This window comes from Lemur catta, chromosome 21, assembly GCF_020740605.2.
Source record: "Lemur catta isolate mLemCat1 chromosome 21, mLemCat1.pri, whole genome shotgun sequence".
Taxonomy (NCBI): domain Eukaryota; kingdom Metazoa; phylum Chordata; class Mammalia; order Primates; family Lemuridae; genus Lemur; species Lemur catta.
In genome coordinates this window covers 1,311,451-1,338,667 of record NC_059148.1, presented here as the reverse complement: position 1 = coordinate 1,338,667, position 27,217 = coordinate 1,311,451, and positions in this window count along the sequence as shown.

The following is a 27,217-nucleotide window of genomic DNA, read 5'->3' as shown; positions in this document are numbered from 1 at the left end:
CTATCCTAGGGCTGATGCTAACCCTAACCCTAACACTATCCTAGGGCTGATGCTAACCCTAACCCTAACCCTAACACTATCCTAGGGCTGATGCTAACCCTAACCCTAACCCTAACACTATCCTAGGGCTGATGCTAACCCTAACCCTAACACTATCCTAGGGCTGATGCTAACCCTAACCCTAACCCTAACACTATCCTAGGGCTGATGCTAACCCTAACCCTAACCCTAACACTATCCTAGAGCTGAAGCTAACGCTAACGCTAACCCTAACCCTAACCCTAATACTATCCTAGGGCTGATGCTCACCCTAACCCTAACCCTAAAGCTATCCTAGGGCTGATGCTTACCCTAACCCTAACCCTAACACTATCCTAGGGCTGATGCTAACCCTAACACTAACACTATCCTAGGCTTGGTTATAACCCTAACCCTAACCCTAACACTATCCTAGGTCTGATGCTAACCCTAAACCAAACACCATCCTAGGGCTGACGCTAACCCTAACCCTAACCCTAACACTATCCTAGGGCTGATGTTAACCCTAACACTAACACTATCCTAGGCCTCATGCTAACCCTAACCCTAACACTTACTCTATCCTAGGGCTGATGCTAACCCTAACCCTAACCCTAACACTATCCTAGGGCTGATGCTAACCCTAACCCTAACTCTAACACTATCTTAGGGCTGAGGCTAACCCTAACCCAAACACTATCCTACGGCTGACGCTAACCCTAACCCTAACCCTAACACTATCCTAGGGCTGATGCTAACCCTAACCCTAACACTATCCTAGGGCTGATGCTAACCCTAACCCTAACCCTAACACTTTCCTAGGGCTGATGCTAACCCTAACCCTAACACTATCCTAGGGCTGATGCTAACCCTAACCCTAATACTATCCTAGGGCTGATGCTAACCCTAACCCTAACCCTAACACTATCCTGGGGCTGATGCTAACCCTAACCCTAACCCTAACACTATCCTAGGGCTGATGCTAACCCTAACCGTAACACTATCCTAGGCCTGATGCTAACCCTAACCCTAACACTTACAATATCCTAGGGCTGATGCTAACCCTAACCCTAACCCTAACACTATCCTAGGTCTGATGCTAACCCTAAACCTAACACTATCCTAGGGCTGATGCTAACCCTAACCCTAACCCTAACACTATCATAGGGCTGATGTTAACCCTAACCCTAACACTATCCTAGGGATGATGCTAACCCTAACACTAACACTATCCTAGGGCTGATGCTAACCCTAACCCTAACCCTAACACTATCCTAGGGCTGATGCTAACCCTAACACTAACCCTAACACTATCCTAGGCCTGATGCTAACCCTAACCCTAACTCTAACACTATCCTAGGGTTTATTTTAACCCTAACCCTAACACTATCCTAGGGCTGATGCTAACCCTAAACCTAACCCTAACACTATCCTAGGGCTGATGCTAACCCTAACCCTAACCCTAACACTCTCCTAGGGCTGATGCTAACCCGAACCCTAACACTATCCTAGGGCTGATGCTAACCCTAACCCTAACTCTAACACTATCTTAGGGCTGAGGCTAACCCTAACCCAAACACTATCCTACGGCTGATGCTAACCCTAACCCTAACCCTAACACTATCCTAGGGCTGATGCTAACCCTAACCCTAACACTATCCTAGGGCTGATGCTAACCCTAACCCTAACCCTAACACTTTCCTAGGGCTGATGCTAACCCTAACCCTAACCCTAACACTATCCTAAGTCTGATGCTAACCCTAGCCCTCACACTATCCTAGGCCTGATGATAACCCTAACCCTAACCTTAACACTATCCTAGGGCTGATGCTAACCCTAACCCTAACCCTAACACTATCCTAGAGCTGATGCTAACCCTAACCCTAACACTATCCTCGGCCTGATGATAACCCTAACTCTAACCCTAACGCTATCCTAGGGCTGATGCTAACCCTAACCCTAACACTATCCTAGGGCTGATGCTAACCCTAACCCTAACACTATCCTAGGGCTGATGCTAACCCTAACCTTAACCCTAACACTATCCTAAGTCTGATGCTAACCCTAGCCCTCACACTATCCTAGGCCTGATGATAACCCTAACCCTAACCCTAACACTATCCTAGGGCTGATGCTAACCCTAACCCTAACCCTAACACTATCCTAGGGCTGATGCTAACCCTAACCCTAACACTATCCTAGGGCTGATGCTAACCCTAACCCTAACCCTAACACTATCCTAGGGCTGATGCTAACCCTAACCCTAACACTATCCTAGGGCTGATGCTAACCCTAACCCTAACACTATCCTAGGGCTGATGCTAACCCTAACCCTAACACTATCCTAGGGCTGATGCTAACCCTAACCCTAACCCTAACACTATCCTAGGGCTGATGCTAACCCAAACCCTAACACTATCCTAGGGCTGATGCTAACCCTAACCCTAACCCTAACACTATCCTAGGGCTGATGCTAACCCTAACCCTAACCCTAACACTATCTTAGAGCTGATGCTAACGCTAACCCTAACCCTAACCCTAACCCTAATACTATCCTAGGGCTGATGCTAACCCTAACCCTAACCCTAACACTATCCTAGGGCTGATGCTAACCCTAACCCTAACTCTAACACTATCTTAGGGCTGAGGCTAACCCTAACCCAAACACTATCCTACGGCTGATGCTAACCCTAACCCTAACCCTAACACTATCCTAGGGCTGATGCTAACCCTAACCCTAACACTATCCTAGGGCTGATGCTAACCCTAACCCTAACCCTAACACTTTCCTAGGGCTGATGCTAACCCTAACCCTAACACTATCCTAGGGCTGATGCTAACCCTAACCCTAATACTATCCTAGGGCTTATGCTAACCCTAACCCTAACCCTAACACTATCCTGTGGCTGATACTAACCCTAACCCTAACCCTAACACTATCCTAGGGCTGATGCTAACCCTAACCCTAACACTATCCTAGGCCTGATGCTAACCCTAACCCTAACACTTACACTATCCTAGGGCTGATACTAACCGTAACCCTAACCCTAACACTATCCTAGGTCTGATGCTAACCCTAAACCTAACACTATCCTAGGGCTGATGCTAACCCTAACTCTAACCCTAACACTATCATAGGGCTGATGTTAACCCTAACCCTAACACTATCCTAGGGCTGATGCTAACCCTAACACTAACACTATCCTAGGGCTGATGCTAACCCTAACCCTAACCCTAACACTATCCTAGGGCTGATGCTAACCCTAACCCTAACCCTAACACTATCCTAGGCCTTATGCTAACCCTAACCCTAACTCTAACACTATCCTAGGGTTTATGTTAACCCTAACCCTAACACTATCCTAGGGCTGATGCTAACCCTAACCCGAACCCTAAGACTATCCTAGGGCTGATGCTAACCCTAACCCTAACTCTAACACTATCTTAGGGCTGAGGCTAACCCTAACCCAAACACTATCCTACGGCTGATGCTAACCCTAACCCTAACCCTAACACTATCCTAGGGCTGATGCTAACCCTAACCCTAACACTATCCTAGGGCTGATGCTAACCCTAACCCTAACCCTAACACTTTCCTAGGGCTGATGCTAACCCTAACCCTAACACTATCCTAGGGCTGATGCTAACCCTAACCCTAATACTATCCTAGGGCTGATGCTAACCCTAACCCTAACCCTAACACTATCCTGGGGCTGATCCTAACCCTAACCCTAACCCTAACACTATCCTAGGGCTGATGCTAACCCTAACCCTAACGCTATCCTAGGCCTGATGCTAACCCTAACCCTAACACTTACACTATCCTAGGGCTGATGCTAACCCTAACCCTAACCCTAACACTATCCTAGGTCTGATGCTAACCCTAAACCTAACACTATCCTAGGGCTGATGCTAACCCTAACCCTAACCCTAACACTATCATAGGGCTGATGTTAACCCTAACCCTAACACTATCCTAGGGCTGATGCTAACCCTAACACTAACACTATCCTAGGGCTGATGCTAACCCTAACCCTAACCCTAACACTATCCTAGGGCTGATGCTAACCCTAACCCTAACCCTAACACTATCCTAGGCCTGATGCTAACCGTAACCCTAACTCTAACACTATCCTAGGGTTTATGTTAACCCTAACCCTAACACTATCCTAGGGCTGATGCTAACCCTAAACCTAACCCTAACACTATCCTAGGGCTGATGCTAACCCTAACCCTAACCCTAACACTCTCCTAGGGCTGATGCTAACCCGAACCCTAACACTATCCTAGGCCTGATGCTAACCCTAACCCTAACACTATCCTAGGGCTCATGCTAACCCTAACCCTAACCCTAACACTATCCTAGGCCTGATGCTAACCCTATCCCTAACACTAACACTCTCCTAGGGCTGAGGCTAACCCAAACCCTAACACTATCCTAGGGCTGATGCTAACCCTAACCCTACCCCTAACACTATCCTAGGGTAGATGCTAACCCTAACCCTAACACTATCCTAGGGCTGATGCTAACCCTAACCCTAACCCTAACACTATCCTAGGGCTGATGCTAACCCTAACCCTAACACTATCCTAGGGCTGATGCTAACCCTAACCCTAACCCTAACACTATCCTAGGGCTGATGCTAACCCTAACCCTAACCCTAACACTATCCTAGGGCTGATGCTAACCCTAACCCTAACACTATCCTAGGGCTGATGCTAACCCTAACCCTAACCCTAACACTATCCTAGGGCTGATGCTAACCCTAACCCTAACCCTAACACTATCCTAGAGCTGATGCTAACGCTAACGCTAACCCTAACCCTAACCCTAATACTATCCTAGGGCTGATGCTCACCCTAACCCTAACCCTAAAGCTATCCTAGGGCTGATGCTAACCCTAACCCTAACCCTAACACTATCCTAGGGCTGATGCTAACCCTAACACTAACACTATCCTAGGCTTGGTTATAACCCTAACCCTAACCCTAACACTATCCTAGGTCTGATGCTAACCCTAAACCAAACACCATCCTAGGGCTGACGCTAACCCTAACCCTAACCCTAACACTATCCTAGGGCTGATGTTAACCCTAACCCTAACACTATCCTAGGCCTCATGCTAACCCTAACCCTAACACTTACTCTATCCTAGGGCTGATGCTAACCCTAACCCTAACCCTAACACTATCCTAGGTCTGATGCTAACCCTAAACCTAACACTATCCTAGGGCTGATGCTAACCCTAACCCTAACCCTAACACTATCATAGGGCTGATGTTAACCCTAACCCTAACACTATCCTAGGGCTGATGCTAACCCTAACACTAACACTATCCTAGGGCTGATGCTAACCCTAACCCTAACCCTAACACTATCCTAGGGCTGATGCTAACCCTAACCCTAACCCTAACACTATCCTAGGCCTGAGGATAACCCTAACCCTAACACTATCCTACGGCTGATGCTAACCCTAACCCTAACCTAACACTATCCTAAGGCTGATGCTAACCCTAACACTAACACTATCCTAGGCCTGGTGCTAACCCTAACCCTAACCCTAACACTATCCTAGGGCTGATGCTAACCCTAACTCTAATAATATCCTAGGGCTGATGCTAACCCTAACCCTAACACTAACACTATCCTAGGGCTGATGCTAACCCTAACCCTAACCCTAACACTATCCTAGGGCTGATGCTAACCCTAACCCTAACTCTGACACTATCCTAGGGCTGATGCTAGCCCTAACCCTAACAATATCCTAGGCCTGATGATATCCCTAACCCTAAACCTAACACTATCCTAGGGCTGATGCTAACCCTAACCCTAACCCTAACACTATCCTAGGGCTGATTCTAACCGTAACCCTGACACTATCCTAGGCCTGATGCTAACCCTAACCCTAACACTAACACTATCCTAGGCCTGATGCTAACCCTATCCCTAACCCTAACACTCTCCTAGGGCTGAGGCTAACCCTAACCCTAACACTATCCTAGGGCTGATGCTAACCCTAACCCTAACCCAAACACTATCCTAGGGTTGATGCTAACCGTAACCCTGACACTATCCTAGGGCTGATGCTAACCCTAACCCTAACCCTAACACTATCCTAGGGCTGCTGCTAACCCTAACCCTAACACTATCCTAGGCCTGTTGCTAACCCTAACCCTAACCCTATCACTATCGTAGGGCTGATGCTAACCCTAACCCTAACCCTAACACTATCCTAGAGCTGATGCTAACCCTAAGCCTAACCGTAACCCTAACCCTAAACCTAACACTATCCTAGGGCTGATGCTAACCCTAACCCTAACGCTAACACTATCCTAGGGCTGATGCTAACCCTAACCTTAAGACTATCCTAGGGCTGATGCTAACACTAACCCTAACTCTAACACTATCCTAGGGCTGAGGCTAACCCTAACCCTAACACAATCCTACGGCTGATGCTAACCCAAACCCTAACCCTAACACTATCCTAACGCTGATGCTAACCCTAACACTAACCCTAACACTATCCTAGGGCTGATGCTAACCCTAACCCTAACACTATCCTAGGCCTGATGCTAACCCTAACCCTAACCCTAACACTATCCTAGGGCTGATGCTAACCCTAACCCTAACACTATCCTAGGGCTGATGCTAACCCTAACCCTAACCCTAACACTATCCTAGGGCTGATGCTAACCCGAACCCTAACACTATCCTAGGCCTGATGATAACCCTAACCCTAACCCTTACATTATCCTAGGGCTGATGCTAACCCTAACCCTAACACTATCCTAGGGCTGATGCTAACCTTAACCCTAACCCTAACACTATCCTAGGCCTGATGATAACCCTAACCCTAACATTAACACTATCCTAGTGTTTATGTTAACCCTATCCCTAACACTATCCTAGGGCTGATGCTAACCCTAACCCTAACACTATCCTAGGGCTGATGCTAACCCTAACCCTAACACTATCCTAGGGCTGATGCTAACCTTAACCCTAAGCCTAACACTATTCTAGGGCTGATGCTAACACTAACGCTAACCCTAACACTATCCTTGAACTAATGCTAACCCTAACCCTAACCCTAACACTATCCTAGGCCTGATGCTAACCCTAACCCTAACCCTAACACTATCCTAGGGTTTATGTTAACCCTAACCCTAACACTATCCTAGGGCTGATGCTAACCCTAACCCTAAACCTAACACTCTCCTAGGGCTGATGCTAACCCTAACCCTAACACTATCCTAGGCCTGATGCTAACCCTAACCCTAACACTATCCTAGGGATGATGCTAACCCTAACCCTAACCCTAACACTATCCTAGGCCTGATGCTAACCCTATCCCTAACACTAACACTCTCCTAGGGCTGAGGCTAACCCTAACCCTAACACTATCCTAGGGCTGATGCTAACCCTAACCCTAACCCTAACACTATCCTAGGGTTGATGCTAACCCTAACCCTAACACTATCCTAGGGCTCATGCTAACCCTAACCCTAACCCTAACACTATCCTAGGGCTGATGCTAACCCTAACCCTAACACTATCCTAGGGCTGATGCTAACCCTAACCCTAACCCTAACACTATCCTAGGGCTGATGCTAACCCTAACCCTAACACTATCCTAGGGCTGATGCTAACCCTAACCCTAACCCTAACACTATCCTAGGGCTGATGCTAACCCTAACCCTAACACTATCCTAGGGCTGATGCTAACCCTAACCCTAACCCTAACACTATCCTAGGGCTGATGCTAACCCTAACCCTAACACTATCCTAGGGCTGATGCTAACCCTAACCCTAACCCTAACACTATCCTAGGGCTGATGCTAACCCAAACCCTAACACTATCCTAGGGCTGATGCTAACCCTAACCCTAACCCTAACACTATCCTAGGGCTGATGCTAACCCTAACCCTAACCCTAACACTATCCTAGAGCTGATGCTAACGCTAACCCTAACCCTAACCCTAACCCTAATACTATCCTAGGGCTGATGCTAACCCTAACCCTAACCCTAACACTATCTTAGGGCTGATGCTAACCCTAACCCTAACTCTAACACTATCTTAGGGCTGAGGCTAACCCTAACCCAAACACTATCCTACGGCTGATGCTAACCCTAACCCTAACCCTAACACTATCCTAGGGCTGATGCTAACCCTAACCCTAACACTATCCTAGGGCTGATGCTAACCCTAACCCTAACCCTAACACTTTCCTAGGGCTGATGCTAACCCTAACCCTAACACTATCCTAGGGCTGATGCTAACCCTAACCCTAATACTATCCTAGGGCTGATGCTAACCCTAACCCTAACCCTAACACTATCCTGTGGCTGATGCTAACCCTAACCCTAACCCTAACACTATCCTAGGGCTGATGCTAACCCTAACCCTAACACTATCCTAGGCCTGATGCTAACCCTAACCCTAACACTTACACTATCCTAGGGCTGATACTAACCGTAACCCTAACCCTAACACTATCCTAGGTCTGATGCTAACCCTAAACCTAACACTATCCTAGGGCTGATGCTAACCCTAACCCTAACCCTAACACTATCATAGGGCTGATGTTAACCCTAACCCTAACACTATCCTAGGGCTGATGCTAACCCTAACACTAACACTATCCTAGGGCTGATGCTAACCCTAACCCTAACCCTAACACTATCCTAGGGCTGATGCTAACCCTAACCCTAACCCTAACACTATCCTAGGCCTGATGCTAACCCTAACCCTAACTCTAACACTATCCTAGGGTTTATGTTAACCCTAACCCTAACACTATCCTAGGGCTTATGCTAACCCTAACCCGAACCCTAAGACTATCCTAGGGCTGATGCTAACCCTAACCCTAACTCTAACACTATCTTAGGGCTGAGGCTATCCCTAACCCAAACACTATCCTACGGCTGATGCTAACCCTAACCCTAACCCTAACACTATCCTAGGGCTGATGCTAACCCTAACCCTAACACTATCCTAGGGCTGATGCTAACCCTAACCCTAACCCTAACACTTTCCTAGGGCTGATGCTAACCCTAACCCTAACACTATCCTAGGGCTGATGCTAACCCTATCCCTAATACTATCCTAGGGCTGATGCTAACCCTAACCCTAACCCTAACACTATCCTGGGGCTGATCCTAACCCTAACCCTAACCCTAACACTATCCTAGGGCTGATGCTAACCCTAACCCTAACACTATCCTAGGCCTGATGCTAACCCTAACCCTAACACTTACACTATCCTAGGGCTGATGCTAACCCTAACCCTAACCCTAACACTATCCTAGGTCTGATGCTAACCCTAAACCTAACACTATCCTAGGGCTGATGCTAACCCTAACCCTAACCCTAACACTATCATAGGGCTGATGTTAGCCCTAACCCTAACACTATCCTAGGGCTGATGCTAACCCTAACACTAACACTATCCTAGGGCTGATGCTAACCCTAACCCTAACCCTAACACTATCCTAGGGCTGATGCTAACCCTAACCCTAACCCTAACACTATCCTAGGCCTGATGCTAACCGTAACCCTAACTCTAACACTATCCTAGGGTTTATGTTAACCCTAAACCTAACACTATCCTAGGGCTGATGCTAAACCTAAACCTAACCCTAACACTATCCTAGGGCTGATGCTAACCCTAACCCTAACCCTAACACTCTCCTAGGGCTGATGCTAACCCGAACCCTAACACTATCCTAGGCCTGATGCTAACCCTAACCCTAACACTATCCTAGGGCTCATGCTAACCCTAACCCTAACCCTAACACTATCCTAGGCCTGATGCTAACCCTATCCCTAACACTAACACTCTCCTAGGGCTGAGGCTAACCCAAACCCTAACACTATCCTAGGGCTGATGCTAACCCTAACCCTAACCCTAACACTATCCTAGGGTAGATGCTAACCCTAACCCTAACACTATCCTAGGGCTGATGCTAACCCTAACCCTAACCCTAACACTATCCTAGGGCTGATGCTAACCCTAACCCTAACACTATCCTAGGGCTGATGCTAACCCTAACCCTAACCCTAACACTATCCTAGGGCTGATGCTAACCCTAACCCTAACCCTAACACTATCCTAGGGCTGATGCTAACCCTAACCCTAACACTATCCTAGGGCTGATGCTAACCCTAACCCTAACCCTAACACTATCCTAGGGCTGATGCTAACCCTAACCCTAACCCTAACACTATCCTAGAGCTGATGCTAACGCTAACGCTAACCCTAACCCTAACCCTAATACTATCCTAGGGCTGATGCTCACCCTAACCCTAACCCTAAAGCTATCCTAGGGCTGATGCTAACCCTAACCCTAACCCTAACACTATCCTAGGGCTGATGCTAACCCTAACACTAACACTATCCTAGGCTTGGTTATAACCCTAACCCTAACCCTAACACTATCCTAGGTCTGATGCTAACCCTAAACCAAACACCATCCTAGGGCTGACGCTAACCCTAACCCTAACCCTAACACTATCCTAGGGCTGATGTTAACCCTAACCCTAACACTATCCTAGGCCTCATGCTAACCCTAACCCTAACACTTACTCTATCCTAGGGCTGATGCTAACCCTAACCCTAACCCTAACACTATCCTAGGGCTGATGCTAACCCTAACCCTAACTCTAACACTATCTTAGGGCTGAGGCTAACCCTAACCCAAACACTATCCTACGGCTGATGCTAACCCTAACCCTAACCCTAACACTATCCTAGGGCTGATGCTAACCCTAACCCTAACACTATCCTAGGGCTGATGCTAACCCTAACCCTAACCCTAACACTTTCCTAGGGCTGATGCTAACCCTAACCCTAACACTATCCTAGGGCTGATGCTAACCCTAACCCTAATACTATCCTAGGGCTGATGCTAACCCTAACCCTAACCCTAACACTATCCTGGGGCTGATGCTAACCCTAACCCTAACCCTAACACTATCCTAGGGCTGATGCTAACCCTAACCGTAACACTATCCTAGGCCTGATGCTAACCCTAACCCTAACACTTACACTATCCTAGGGCTGATGCTAACCCTAACCCTAACCCTAACACTATCCTAGGTCTGATGCTAACCCTAAACCTAACACTATCCTAGGGCTGATGCTAACCCTAACCCTAACCCTAACACTATCATAGGGCTGATGTTAACCCTAACCCTAACACTATCCTAGGGATGATGCTAACCCTAACACTAACACTATCCTAGGGCTGATGCTAACCCTAACCCTAACCCTAACACTATCCTAGGGCTGATGCTAACCCTAACACTAACCCTAACACTATCCTAGGCCTGATGCTAACCCTAACCCTAACTCTAACACTATCCTAGGGTTTATTTTAACCCTAACCCTAACACTATCCTAGGGCTGATGCTAACCCTAAACCTAACCCTAACACTATCCTAGGGCTGATGCTAACCCTAACCCTAACCCTAACACTCTCCTAGGGCTGATGCTAACCCGAACCCTAACACTATCCTAGGGCTGATGCTAACCCTAACCCTAACTCTAACACTATCTTAGGGCTGAGGCTAACCCTAACCCAAACACTATCCTACGGCTGATGCTAACCCTAACCCTAACCCTAACACTATCCTAGGGCTGATGCTAACCCTAACCCTAACACTATCCTAGGGCTGATGCTAACCCTAACCCTAACCCTAACACTTTCCTAGGGCTGATGCTAACCCTAACCCTAACCCTAACACTATCCTAAGTCTGATGCTAACCCTAGCCCTCACACTATCCTAGGCCTGATGATAACCCTAACCCTAACCCTAACACTATCCTTGGGCTGATGATAACCCTAACCCTAACCTTAACACTATCCTAGGGCTCATGCTAACCCTAACCCTAACCCTAACACTATCCTAGAGCTGATGCTAACCCTAACCCTAACACTATCCTAGGCCTGATGATAACCCTAACCCTAACCCTAACGCTATCCTAGGGCTGATGCTAACCCTAACCCTAACACTATCCTAGGGCTGAAGCTAACCCTAACCCTAACACTATCCTAGGGCTGATGCTAACCCTAACCCTAACCCTAACACTATCCTAAGTCTGATGCTAACCCTAGCCCTCACACTATCCTAGGCCTGATGATAACCCTAACCCTAACCCTAACACTATCCTAGGGCTGATGCTAACCCTAACCCGAACCCTAAGACTATCCTAGGGCTGATGCTAACCCTAACCCTAACTCTAACACTATCTTAGGGCTGAGGCTAACCCTAACCCAAACACTATCCTACGGCTGATGCTAACCCTAACCCTAACCCTAACACTATCCTAGGGCTGATGCTAACCCTAACCCTAACACTATCCTAGGGCTGATGCTAACCCTAACCCTAACCCTAACACTTTCCTAGGGCTGATGCTAACCCTAACCCTAACACTATCCTAGGGCTGATGCTAACCCTAACCCTAATACTATCCTAGGGCTGATGCTAACCCTAACCCTAACCCTAACACTATCCTGGGGCTGATCCTAACCCTAACCCTAACCCTAACACTATCCTAGGGCTGATGCTAACCCTAACCCTAACACTATCCTAGGCCTGATGCTAACCCTAACCCTAACACTTACACTATCCTAGGGCTGATGCTAACCCTAACCCTAACCCTAACACTATCCTAGGTCTGATGCTAACCCTAAACCTAACACTATCCTAGGGCTGATGCTAACCCTAACCCTAACCCTAACACTATCATAGGGCTGATGTTAACCCTAACCCTAACACTATCCTAGGGCTGATGCTAACCCTAACACTAACACTATCCTAGGGCTGATGCTAACCCTAACCCTAACCCTAACACTATCCTAGGGCTGATGCTAACCCTAACCCTAACCCTAACACTATCCTAGGCCTGATGCTATCCGTAACCCTAACTCTAACACTATCCTAGGGTTTATGTTAACCCTAACCCTAACACTATCCTAGGGCTGATGCTAACCCTAAACCTAACCCTAACACTATCCTAGGGCTGATGCTAACCCTAACCCTAACCCTAACACTCTCCTAGGGCTGATGCTAACCCTAACCCTAACACTATCCTAGGCCTGATGCTAACCCTAACCCTAACACTATCCTAGGGATGATGCTAACCCTAACCCTAACCCTAACACTATCCTAGGCCTGATGCTAACCCTATCCCTAACACTAACACTCTCCTAGGGCTGAGGCTAACCCTAACACTAACACTATCCTAGGGCTGATGCTAACCCTAACCCTAACCCTAACACTATCCTAGGGTTGATGCTAACCCTAACCCTAACACTATCCTAGGGCTGATGCTAACCCTAACCCTAACCCTAACACTATCCTAGGGCTGATGCTAACCCTAACCCTAACACTATCCTAGGGCTGATGCTAACCCTAACCCTAACCCTAACACTATCCTAGGGCTGATGCTAACCCTAACCCTAACACTATCCTAGGCCTGATGCTAACCCTAACCCTAACCCTAACACTATCCTAGGGCTGATGCTAACCCTAACCCTAACCCTAACACTATCCTAGGGCTGATGCTAACCCTAACCCTAACCCTAACACTATCCTAGAGCTGATGCTAATGCTAACCCTAACCCTAACCCTAACCCTAATACTATCCTAGGGCTGATGCTAACCCTAACCCTAACCCTAACACTATCCTAGGGCTGAGGCTAACCCTAACCCTAACTCTAACACTATCTTAGGGCTGAGGCTAACCCTAACCCAAACACTATCCTACGGCTGATGCTAACCCTAACACTAACCCTAACACTATCCTAGGTCTGATGGTAACCCTAAACCTAACACTATCCTAGGGCTGATGCTAACCCTAACCGTGACCCTAACACTATCTTAGGGCTGATATTAACCCTAACCCTAACACTATCCTAGGGCTGATGCTAACCCTAACCCTAACCCTAACACTCTCCTTGGGCTGATCCTAACCGTAACCCTAACACTATCCTAGGCCTGATGCTAACCCTAACCCTAACACTATCCTAGGGCTGATGCTAACCCTAAACCTAACCCTAACACTATCCTAGGCCTGATGCTAACCCTAACCCTAACCCTAACACTATCCTAGGGCTGATGCTAACCCTAACCCTAACCCTAACACTTTCCTAGGGCTGATGCTAACCCTAACCCTAACACTATACTAGGGCTGATGCTAACACTAACCCTAACCCTAACACTATCCTAAGTCTGATGCTAACCCTAGCCCTCACACTATCCTAGGCCTGATGATAACCCTAACCCTAACCCTAACACTATCCTAGGGCTGATGCTAACCCTAACCCTAACCCTAACACTATCCTAGGGCTGATGCTAACCCTAACCCTAACACTATCCTAGGGCTGATGCTAACCCTAACCCTAACCCTAACACTATCCTAGGGCTGATGCTAACCCTAACCCTAACACTATCCTAGGGCTGATGCTAACCCTAACCCTAACCCTAACACTATCCAAGGGATGATGCTATCCCTAACCCTAACACTATCCTAGGGCTGATGCTAACCCTAACCCTAACCCTAACACTATCCTAGGGCTGATGCTAACCCTAACCCTAACACTATCCTAGGGCTGATGCTAACCCTAACCCTAACCCTAACACTATCCTAGGGCTGATGCTAACCCTAACCCTAACCCTAACACTATCCTAGAGCTGATGCTAACGCTAACGCTAACGCTAACCCTAACCCTAACACTATCCTAGGGCTGATGCTAACCCTAACCCTAACCCTAACACTATCCTAGGGCTGATGCTAACCCTAACCCTAACACTATCCTAGGGCTGATGCTAACCCTAACCCTAACCCTAACACTATCCAAGGGATGATGCTATCCCTAACCCTAACACTATCCTAGGGCTGATGCTAACCCTAACCCTAACCCAAACACTATCCTATGGCTGATGCTAACCCTAACCCTAACCCTAACACTATCCTAGGTCTGATGCTAACCCTAAACCTAACACGATCCTAGGGCTGACGCTAACCCTAACCCTAACCCTAACACTATCCTAGGGCTGATGTTAACCCTAACCCTAACACTATCCTAGGGCTGATGCTAACCCTAACCCTAACCCTAACACTCTCCTTGGGCTGATGCTAACCGTAACCCTAACACTATCCTAGGCCTGATGCTAACCCTAACCGTAACACTATCCTAGGGCTGATGCTAACCCTAACCCTAACCCTAACACTATCCTAGGCCTGATGCTAACCCTAACCCTAACCCTAACACTATCCTAGAGCTGATGCTAACGCTAACCCTAACCCTAACCCTAACCCTAATACTATCCTAGGGCTGATGCTAACCCTAACCCTAACGCTAACACTATCCTAGGGCTGATGCTAACCCTAACCCTAAGACTATCCTAGGGCTGATGCTAACACTAACCCTAACTCTAACACTATCCTAGGGCTGAGGCTAACCCTAACCCTAACACTATCCTACGGCTGATGCTAACCCAAACCCTAACCCTAACACTATCCTAACGCTGATGCTAACCCTAACACTAACCCTAACACTATCCTAGGGCTGATGCTAACCCTAACCCTAACACTATCCTAGGGCTGATGCTGACCCTAACCCTAACCCTAACACTATCCTAGGGCTGATGCTAACGCTAACCCTAACCCTAACCCTAACCCTAATACTATCCTAGGGCTGATGCTAACCCTAACCCTAACCCTAACACTATCCTAGGGCTGAGGCTAACCCTAACCCTAACTCTAACACTATCTTAGGGCTGAGGCTAACCCTAACCCAAACACTATCCTACGGCTGATGCTAACCCTAACACTATCCTAGGTCTGATGCTAACCCTAAACCTAACACTATCCTAGGGCTGATGCTAACCCTAACCGTGACCCTAACACTATCTTAGGGCTGATATTAACCCTAACCCTAACACTATCCTAGGGCTGATGCTAACCCTAACCCTAACCCTAACACTCTCCTTGGGCTGATGCTAACCGTAACCCTAACACTATCCTAGGCCTGATGCTAACCCTAACCCTAACACTATCCTAGGGCTGATGCTAACCCTAACTCTAACCCTAACACTATCCTAGGCCTGATGCTAACCCTAACCCTAACCCTAACACTATCCTAGGGCTGATGCTAACCCTAACCCTAACCCTAACACTTTCCTAGGGCTGATGCTAACCCTAACCCTAACACTATCCTAGGGCTGATGCTAACACTATCCCTAACCCTAACACTATCCTAAGTCTGATGCAAACCCTAGCCCTCACACTATCCTAGGCCTGATGATAACCCTAACCCTAACCCTAACACTATCCTAGGGCTGATGCTAACCCTAACCCTAACCCTAACACTATCCTAGGCCTGATGCTAACCCTAACCCTAACACTATCCTAGGGCTGATGCTAACCCTAACCCTAACCCTAACACTATCCTAGGGCTGATGCTAACCCTAACCCTAACACTATCCTAGGGCTGATGCTAACCCTAACCCTAACCCTAACACTATCCAAGGGATGATGCTATCCCTAACCCTAACACTATCCTAGGGCTGATGCTAACCCTAACCCTAACCCTAACACTATCCTAGGGCTGATGCTAACCCTAACCCTAACCCTAACACTATCCTAGGGCTGATGCTAACCCTAACCCTAACCATAACACTATCCTAGAGCTGATGCTAACGCTAACGGTAACGCTAACCCTAACCCAATACTATCCTAGGGCTGATGCTAACCCTAACCCTAACCCTAACACTATCCTAGGGCTGATGCTAACCCTAACCCTAACTCTAACACTATCTTAGGGCTGAGGCTAACCCTAACCCAAACACTATCCTACGGCTGATGCTAACCATAACCCTAACCCTAACACTATCCTAGGTCTGATGTTAACCCTAAACCTAACACCATCCTGGGCTGACGCTAACCCTAACCCTAACCCTAACACTATCCTAGGGCTGATGTTAACCCTAACCCTAACACTATCCTAGGGCTGATGCTAACCCTAACCCTAACCCTAACACTCTCCTTGGGCTGATGCTAACCGTAACCCTAACACTATCCTAGGCCTGATGCTAACCCTAACCCTAACACTATATTAGGGCTGATGCTAACCCTAACCCTAACCCTAACACTATCCTAGGCCTGATGCTAACCCTAACCCTAACCCTAACACTATCCTAGAGCTGATGCTAACGCTAACCCTAACCCTAACCCTAACCCTAATACTATCCTAGGGCTGATGCTAACCCTAACCCTAACGCTAACACTATCCTAGGGCTGATGCTAACCCTAACACTAACCCTAACACTATCCTAGGGCTGATGCTAACCCTAACCCTAACACTATCCTAGGCCTGATGCTAACCCTAACCCTAACCCTAACACTATCCTAGGGCTGATGCTAACCCTAACCCTAACACTATCCTAGGGCTGATGTTAACCCTAACCCTAACCCTAACACTATCCTAGGGCTGATGCTAACCCGAACCCTAACACTATCCTAGGCCTGATGATAACCCTAACCCTAACCCTAACATTATCCTAGGGCTGATGCTAACCCTAACCCTAACACTATCCTAGGGCTGATGCTAACCCTAACCCTAACCCTAACACTATCCTAGGGCTGATGCTAACCCTAACGCTAACCCTAACACTATCCATGAACTGATGCTAACCTTAACCCTAACCCTAACACTATCCTAGGCCTGATGATAACCCTAACCCTAACATTAACACTATCCTAGTGTTTATGTTAACCCTAACCCTAACACTATCCTAGGGCTGACGCTAACCCTAACCCTAACACTATCCTAGGGCTGATGCTAACCCTAACCCTAACACTATCCTAGGGCTGATGCTAACCTTAACCCTAACTCTAACACTATTCTAGGGCTGATGCTAACACTAACGCTAACCCTAACACTATCCTTGAACTAATGCTAACCCTAACCCTAACCCTAACACTATCCTAGGCCTGATGCTAACCCTAACCCTAACCCTAACACTATCCTAGGGTTTATGTTAACCCTAACCCTAACACTATCCTAGGGCTGATGCTAACCCTAACCCTAACCCTAACACTCTCCTAGGGCTGATGCTAACCCTAACCCTAACACTATCCTAGGCCTGATGCTAACCCTAACCCTAACACTATCCTAGGGATGATGCTAACCCTAACCCTAACCCTAACACTATCCTAGGCCTGATGCTAACCCTATCCCTAACACTAACACTCTCCTAGGGCTGAGGCTAACCTTAACCCTAACACTATCCTAGGGCTGATGCTAACCCTAACCCTAACCCTAACACTATCCTAGGGTTGATGCTAACCCTAACCCTAACACTATCCTAGGGCTGATGCTAACCCTAACCCTAACCCTAACACTATCCTAGGGCTGATGCTAACCCTAACCCTAACACTATCCTAGGGCTGATGCTAACCCTAACCCTAACCCTAACACTATCCTAGGGCTGATGCTAACCCTAACCCTAACACTATCCTAGGGCTGATGCTAACCCTAACCCTAACCCTAACACTATCCTAGGGCTGATGCTAACCCTAACCCTAACCCTAACACTATCCTAGGGCTGATGCTAACCCTAACCCTAACACTATCCTAGGGCTGATGCTAACCCTAACCCTAACCCTAACACTATCCTAGAGCTGATGCTAATGCTAACCCTAACCCTAACCCTAACCCTAATACTATCCTAGGGCTGATGCTAACCCTAACCCTAACCCTAACACTATCCTAGGGCTGAGGCTAACCCTAACCCTAACTCTAACACTATCTTAGGGCTGAGGCTAACCCTAACCCAAACACTATCCTACGGCTGATGCTAACCCTAACACTAACCCTAACACTATCCTAGGTCTGATGCTAACCCTAAACCTAACACTATCCTAGGGCTGATGCTAACCCTAACCGTGACCCTAACACTATCTTAGGGCTGATATTAACGCTAACCCTAACACTATCCTAGGGCTGATGCTAACCCTAACCCTAACCCTAACACTCTCCTTGGGCTGATGCTAACCGTAACCCTAACACTATCCTAGGCCTGATGCTAACCCTAACCCTAACACTATCCTAGGGCTGATGCTAACCCTAACCCTAAACCTAACACTATCCTAGGCCTGATGCTAACCCTAACCCTAACCTTAACACTATCCTAGGGCTGATGCTAACCCTAACCCTAACCCTAACACTTTCCTAGGGCTGATGCTAACCCTAACCCTAACACTATCCTAGGGCTGATGCTAACACTAACCCTAACCCTAACACTATCCTAAGTCTGATGCTAACCCTAGCCCTCACACTATCCTAGGCCTGATGATAACCCTAACCCTAACCCTAACACTATCCTAGGGCTGATGCTAACCCTAACCCTAACCCTAACACTATCCTAGGGCTGATGCTAACCCTAACCCTAACACTATCCTAGGGCTGATGCTAACCCTAACCCTAACCCTAACACTATCCTAGGGCTGATGCTAACCCTAACCCTAACACTATCCTAGGGCTGATGCTAACCCTCACCCTAACCCTAACACTATCCAAGGGATGATGCTATCCCTAACCCTAACACTATCCTAGGGCTGATGCTAACCCTAACCCTAAACCTAACACCATCCTAGGGCTGACGCTAACCCTAACCCTAACCCTAACACTATCCTAGGGCTGATGTTAACCCTAACATTAACACTATCCTAGGGCTGATGCTAACCCTAACCCTAACCCTAACACTCTCCTTGGGCTGATGCTAACCGTAACCCTAACACTATCCTAGGCCTGATGCTAACCCTAACCCTAACACTATCCTAGGGCTGATGCTAAACCTAACCCTAACCCTAACACTATCCTAGGCCTGATGCTAACCCTAACCCTAACACTAACACTATCCTAGAGCTGATGCTAACGCTAACCCTAACCCTAATCCTAACCCTAATACTATCCTAGGGCTGATGCTAACCGTAACCCTAACCCTAACACTATCCTAGGGCTGATGCTAACCCTAACCCTAACTCTAACACTATCTTAGGGCTGAGGCTAACCCTAACCCAAACACTATCCTACGGCTGATGCTAACCCTAACCCTAACCCTAACACTATCCTAGGGCTGATGCTAACCCTAACCCTAACCCTAACACTTTCCTAGGGCTGATGCTAACCCTAACCCTAACCCAAACACTATCCTAAGTCTGATGCTAACCCTAGCCCTCACACTATCCTAGGCGTGATGATAACCCTAACCCTAACCTTAACACTATCCTAGGGCTGATGCTAACCCTAACCCTATCCCTAACACTATCCTAGAGCTGATGCTAACCCTAACCCTAACACTATCCTAGGCCTGATGATAACCCTATCCCTAACCCTAACGCTATCGTATGGCTGATGCTAACCCTAACCCTAACACTATCCTAGGGCTGATGCTAACCCTAACCCTAACACTATCCTAGGGCTGATGCTAACCCTAACCCTAACCCTAACACTATCCTAGGGCTGATGCTAACCCTAACCCTAACACTATCCTAGGGCTGATGCTAACCCTAACCCTAACCCTAACACTATCCTAGGGCTGATGCTAACCCTAACCCTAACACTATCCTAGGGCTGATGCTAACCCTCACCCTAACCCTAACACTATCCAAGGGATGATGCTATCCCTAACCCTAACACTATCCTAGGGCTGATGCTAACCCTAACCCTAACCCTAACACTATCCTAGGGCTGATGCTAACCCTAACCCTAACACTATCCTAGGGCTGATGCTAACCCTAACCCTAACCCTAACACTATCCTAGGGCTGATGCTAACCCTAACCCTAACCCTAACACTATCCTAGGGCTGATGCTAACCCTAACCCTAACACTATCCTAGGGCTGATGCTAACCCTAACCCTAACCCTAACACTATCCTAGAGCTGATGCTAATGCTAACCCTAACCCTAACCCTAACCCTAATACTATCCTAGGGCTGATGCTAACCCTAACCCTAACCCTAACACTATCGTAGGGCTGATGCTAACCCTAACCCTAACCCTAACACTATCCTAGAGCTGATGCTAACCCTAACCCTAACCGTAACCCTAACCCTAAACCTAACACTATCCTAGGGCTGATGCTAACCCTAACTCTAACGCTAACACTATCCTAGGGCTGATGCTAACCCTAACCCTAAGACTATCCTAGGGCTGATGCTAACCCTAACCCTAACACTAACACTATCCTAGGGCTGATGCTAACCCTAACCCTAACACTATCCTAGGGCTGATGCTAACCCTAACCCTAACACTATCCTAGGCCTGATGCTAACCCTAACCCTAACACTAACACTATCCTAGGGCTGATGCTAACCCTAACCCTAACACTATCCTAGGGCTGATGCTAACCCTAACCCTAACCCTAACACTATCCTATGGCTGATGCTAACCCGAACCCTAACACTATCCTAGGCCTGATGATAACCCTAACCCTAACCCTAACATTATCCTAGGGCTGATGCTAACCCTAACCCTAACACTATCCTAGGGCTGATGCTAACCCTAACCCTAACCCTAACACTATCCTAGGGCTGATGCTAACCCTAACGCTAACCCTAACACTATCCATGAACTGATGCTAACCTTAACCCTAACCCTAACACTATCCTAGGCCTGATGATAACCCTAACCCTAACATTAACACTATCCTAGTGTTTATGTTAACCCTAACCCTAACACTATCCTAGGGCTGATGCTAACCCTAACCCTAACACTATCCTAGGGCTGATGCTAACCCTAAACCTAACACTATCCAAGGGCTGATGCTAACCTTAACCCTAACCCTAACACTATTCTAGGGCTGATGCTAACACTAACGCTAACCCTAACACTATCCTTGAACTAATGCTAACCGTAACCCTAACCCTAACACTATCCTAGGCCTGATGCTAACCCTAACCCTAACCCTAACACTATCCTAGGGTTTATGTTATCCCTAACCCTAACACTATCCTAGGGCTGATGCTAACCCTAACCCTAACCCTAACACTCTCCTAGGGCTGATGCTAACCCTAACCCTAACACTATCCTAGGCCTGATGCTAACCCTAACCCTAACACTATCCTAGGGATGATGCTAACCCTAACCCTAACCCTAACACTATCCTAGGCCTGATGCTAACCCTATCCCTAACACTAACACTCTCCTAGGGCTGAGGCTAACCCTAACACTAACACTATCCTAGGGCTGATGCTAACCCTAACCCTAACCCTAACACTATCCTAGGGTTGATGCTAACCCTAACCCTAACACTATCCTAGGGCTGATGCTAACCCTAACCCTAACCCTAACACTATCCTAGGGCTGATGCTAACCCTAACCCTAACACTATCCTAGGGCTGATGCTAACCCTAACCCTAACCCTAACACTATCCTAGGGCTGATGCTAACCCTAACCCTAACACTATCCTAGGGCTGATGCTAACCCTAACCCTAACCCTAACACTATCCTAGGGCTGATGCTAACCCTAACCCTAACCCTAACACTATCCTAGGGCTGATGCTAACCCTAACCCTAACCCTAACACTATCCTAGAGCTGATGCTAACGCTAACCCTAACCCTAACCCTAACCCTAATACTATCCTAGGGCTAATGCTAACCCTAACCCTAACCCTAACACTATCCTAGGGCTGAGGCTAACCCTAACCCTAACTCTAACACTATCTTAGGGCTGAGGCTAACCCTAACCCAAACACTATCCTACGGCTGATGCTAACCCTAACACTAACCCTAACACTATCCTAGGTCTGATGGTAACCCTAAACCTAACACTATCCTAGGGCTGATGCTAACCCTAACCGTGACCCTAACACTATCTTAGGGCTGATATTAACCCTAACCCTAACACTATCCTAGGGCTGATGCTAACCCTAACCCTAACCCTAACACTCTCCTTGGGCTGATCCTAACCGTAACCCTAACACTATCCTAGGCCTGATGCTAACCCTAACCCTAACACTATCCTAGGGCTGATGCTAACCCTAACCCTAACCCTAACACTATCCTAGGCCTGAAGCTAACCCTAACCCTAACCCTAACACTATCCTAGGGCTGATGCTAACCCTAACCCTAACCCTAACACTTTCCTAGGGCTGATGCTAACCCTAACCCTAACACTATCCTAGGGCTGATGCTAACACTAACCCTAACCCTAACACTATCCTAAGTCTGATGCTAACCCTAGCCCTCACACTATCCTAGGCCTGATGATAACCCTAACCCTAACCCTAACACTATCCTAGGGCTGATGCTAACCCTAACCCTAACCCTAACACTATCCTAGGGCTGATGCTAACCCTAACCCTAACACTATCCTAGGGCTGATGCTAACCCTAACCCTAACCCTAACACTATCCTAGGGCTGATGCTAACCCTAACCCTAACACTATCCTAGGGCTGATGCTAACCCTAACCCTAACCCTAACACTATCCAAGGGATGATGCTATCCCTAACCCTAACACTATCCTAGGGCTGATGCTAACCCTAACCCTAACCCTAACACTATCCTAGGGCTGATGCTAACCCTAACCCTAACACTATCCTAGGGCTGATGCTAACCCTAACCCTAACCCTAACACTATCCTAGGGCTGATGCTAACCCTAACCCTAACCCTAACACTATCCTAGAGCTGATGCTAACGCTAACGCTAACGCTAACCCTAACCCTAATACTATCCTAGGGCTGATGCTAACCCTAACCCTAACCCTAACACTATCCTAGGGCTGATGCTAACCCTAACCCTAACTCTAACACTATCTTAGGGCTGAGGCTAACCCTAACCCAAACACTATCCTATGGCTGATGCTAACCCTAACCCTAACCCTAACACTATCCTAGGTCTGATGCTAACCCTAAACCTAACACCATCCTAGGGCTGACGCTAACCCTAACCCTAACCCTAACACTATCCTAGGGCTGATGTTAACCCTAACCCTAACACTATCCTAGGGCTGATGCTAACCCTAACCCTAACCCTAACACTCTCCTTGGGCTGATGCTAACCGTAACCCTAACACTATCCTAGGCCTGATGCTAACCCTAACCCTAACACTATCCTAGGGCTGATGCTAATCCTAACCCTAACCCTAACACTATCCTAGGCCTGATGCTAACCCTAACCCTAACCCTAACACTATCCTAGAGCTGATGCTAACGCTAACCCTAACCCTAACCCTAACCCTAATACTATCCTAGGGCTGATGCTAACCCTAACCCTAACGCTAACACTATCCTAGGGCTGATGCTAACCCTAACCCTAAGACTATCCTAGGGCTGATGCTAACACTAACCCTAACTCTAACACTATCCTAGGGCTGAGGCTAACCCTAACCCTAACACTATCCTACGGCTGATGCTAACCCAAACCCTAACCCTAACACTATCCTAACGCTGATGCTAACCCTAACACTAACCCTAACACTATCCTAGGGCTGATGCTAACCCTAACCCTAACACTATCCTAGGGCTGATGCTGACCCTAACCCTAACCCTAACACTATCCTAGGGCTGATGCTAACGCTAACCCTAACCCTAACCCTAACCCTAATACTATCCTAGGGCTGATGCTAACCCTAACCCTAACCCTAACACTATCCTAGGGCTGAGGCTAACCCTAACCCTAACTCTAACACTATCTTAGGGCTGAGGCTAACCCTAACCCAAACACTATCCTACGGCTGATGCTAACCCTAACACTATCCTAGGTCTGATGCTAACCCTAAACCTAACACTATCCTAGGGCTGATGCTAACCCTAACCGTGACCCTAACACTATCTTAGGGCTGATATTAACCCTAACCATAACACTATCCTAGGGCTGATGCTAACCCTAACCCTAACCCTAACACTCTCCTTGCGCTGATGCTAACCGTAACCCTAACACTATCCTAGGCCTGATGCTAACCCTAACCCTAACACTATCCTAGGGCTGATGCTAACCCTAACTCTAACCCTAACACTATCCTAGGCCTGATGCTAACCCTAACCCTAACCCTAACACTATCCTAGGGCTGATGCTAACCCTAACCCTAACCCTAACACTTTCCTAGGGCTGATGCTAACCCTAACCCTAACACTATCCTAGGGCTGATGCTAACACTATCCCTAACCCTAACACTATCCTAAGTCTGATGCAAACCCTAGCCCTCACACTATCCTAGGCCTGATGATAACCCTAACCCTAACCCTAACACTATCCTAGGGCTGATGCTAACCCTAACCCTAACCCTAACACTATCCTAGGCCTGATGCTAACCCTAACCCTAACACTATCCTAGGCCTGATGCTAACCCTAACCCTAACACTATCCTAGGGCTGATGCTAACCCTAACCCTAACCCTAACACTCTCCTTGGGCTGATGCTAACCGTAACCCTAACACTATCCTAGGGCTGATGTTAACCCTAACCCTAACACTATCCTAGGGCTGATGCTTACCCTAACCCTAACCCTAACACTCTCCTTGGGCTGATGCTAACCGTAACCCTAACACTATCCTAGGCCTGATGCTAACCCTAACCCTAACACTATCCTAGGGCTGATGCTAACCCTAACCCTAACCCTAACACTATCCTAGGCCTGATGCTAACCCTAACCCTAACCCTAACACTATCCTAGAGCTGATGCTAACGCTAACCCTAACCCTAAACCTAACCCTAATACTATCCTAGGGCTGATGCTAACCCTAACCCTAACGCTAACACTATCCTAGGGCTGATGCTAACCCTAACACTAACCCTAACACTGTCCTAGGGCTGATGCTAACCCTAACCCTAACACTATCCTAGGCCTGATGCTAACCCTAACCCTAACCCTAACACTATCCTAGGGCTGATGCTAACCCTAACCCTAACACTATCCTAGGGCTGATGTTAACCCTAACCCTAACCCTAACACTATCCTAGGGCTGATGCTAACCCGAACCCTAACACTATCCTAGGCCTGATGATAACCCTAACCCTAACCCTAACATTATCCTAGGGCTGATGCTAACCCTAACCCTAACACTATCCTAGGGCTGATGCTAACCCTAACCCTAACCCTAACACTATCCTAGGGCTGATGCTAACCCTAACGCTAACCCTAACACTATCCATGAACTGATGCTAACCTTAACCCTAACCCTAACACTATCCTAGGCCTGATGATAACCCTAACCCTAACATTAACACTATCCTAGTGTTTATGTTAACCCTAACCCTAACACTATCCTAGGGCTGACGCTAACCCTAACCCTAACACTATCCTAGGGCTGATGCTAACCCTAACCCTAACACTATCCTAGGGCTGATGCTAACCTTAACCCTAACTCTAACACTATTCTAGGGCTGATGCTAACACTAACGCTAACCCTAACACTATCCTTGAACTAATGCTAACCCTAACCCTAACCCTAACACTATCCTAGGCCTGATGCTAACCCTAACCCTAACCCTAACACTATCCTAGGGTTTATGTTAACCCTAACCCTAACACTATCCTAGGGCTGATGCTAACCCTAACCCTAACCCTAACACTCTCCTAGGGCTGATGCTAACCCTAACCCTAACACTATCCTAGGCCTGATGCTAACCCTAACCCTAACACTATCCTAGGGATGATGCTAACCCTAACCCTAACCCTAACACTATCCTAGGCCTGATGCTAACCCTATCCCTAACACTAACACTCTCCTAGGGCTGAGGCTAACCCTAACACTAACACTATCCTAGGGCTGATGCTAACCCTAACCCTAACCCTAACACTATCCTAGGGTTGATGCTAACCCTAACCCTAACACTATCCTAGGGCTGATGCTAACCCTAACCCTAACCCTAACACTATCCTAGGGCTGATGCTAACCCTAACCCTAACACTATCCTAGGGCTGATGCTAACCCTAACCCTAACCCTAACACTATCCTAGGGCTGATGCTAACCCTAACCCTAACACTATCCTAGGGCTGATGCTAACCCTAACCCTAACCCTAACACTATCCTAGGGCTGATGCTAACCCTAACCCTAACCCTAACACTATCCTAGGGCTGATGCTAACCCTAACCCTAACCCTAACACTATCCTAGAGCTGATGCTAACGCTAACCCTAACCCTAACCCTAACCCTAATACTATCCTAGGGCTAATGC